We start from the raw sequence: 1357 nt of genomic DNA, 5'->3' as shown, positions 1-1357 counted from the left end.
TTCTGTGGCTACTGATGGAACCAAGGGCTGCCTGCTCCTGTGGAAGATGTTTATTCCTCCAGCATCTGGGGAGGTGATGGTACCTTCGCTGGTGGCTGCAGGTAGAAAACAATCACACATTTTTCATATGAAAAAGGTCTTTCTGTAAGGAGAGATACATAAAAAGACTTAAATAAATTTCTTCCTGTTTAATAGAGAATTTATATTTTGAGATACATCAGGAAGTAACTGAGACTTCCTAAACTCTTAGCTCTTGAACCAAATTTTAAAGGTGGCAGAAATGGGTATTCAATGGGGAATGTGAAATATAATTATGAGGGACTTTTGTCAATTTTAGTCAGACCCAGTTTTTTATTTTGATTAACCCATTCACAAACATGTCACACATGCTCAGGTTCGTCTTGTTATGACACACATGAATAAGAATATTAGGCAATAAAAGCACAGTGTATGGTCACATAGCATAATATCCACTCCTTTACCAATAAAAGGATTTATCCCATCCCTGCCATGGTCCCCATAATATAATGTGGATTACTGTATGATAAGCAGTGGGGTAAACATTACGAGATTCCTATATGTTACCTTCCAATTCTAAACACTTACTTTGCCGGGTATGAATGGGGGCTGCACTCGAAGATCTTCTAACTCCACCCAATCAATACCCTCAAAGAACGGATGATTACGTATCTCGCCATTCACACCCAGACGCATCTGAGGGTCATCGCACAGGAGCTGAAAAGAGCAATGTGAGCATAATTATAGTGTCAGTCCAGCCACAGTTCACAAATTTGGCAGCAATATAATTTAGTCATGATTTTTTAGCATCACACAGGAAAAGCATTATTCTTTTACTGTAATCAGAATACATGCATCTAGTTTAGGATAAAACCAGGATAGAAGACACTGCTGGTGAAAAGATTTAGAACATCATAATTTTTCCAATTTGTATTGAAATTCACGCAGTTTAATGTCTCAGTGTATGCTCAAAATATAGCATAGAACAAAAACAATTGGAGATAAAAAAAGAAATCATAGAATCATTTTGTTTAACATAACAGAATCTAAAAATTGGACTCCTCAATGTAGCCACCCTTTGCAGATATAACCGATGAACACACTTGTGGTATTCTTTTGTAAATTGGAAATCAATATTGCTTGGATAATTCTTCCCAACACTGTTGCAGAAGTTCCCACAAATTTGTTGCACTTGTAGGTTGTTTTCACCCTTTCTGCCCAGTTCATCCAAAACAAGCTCAATTGTGTAGATGTCTGCAGATGGTGACACTGCCTGGAGGTATTTTAGGTCATTATTTTGCTATAGGATGAACCTGTGACCAGGTAGGTATAGACCAGA

The sequence above is a fragment of the Taudactylus pleione genome, unplaced genomic scaffold, assembly GCF_031769625.1.
Source record: "Taudactylus pleione unplaced genomic scaffold, aTauple2 ptg001862l, whole genome shotgun sequence".
Classification (NCBI taxonomy): domain Eukaryota; kingdom Metazoa; phylum Chordata; class Amphibia; order Anura; family Myobatrachidae; genus Taudactylus; species Taudactylus pleione.
The sequence above is the reverse complement of the archived record's forward strand: the minus strand, read 5'-3'. Positions refer to the sequence as shown.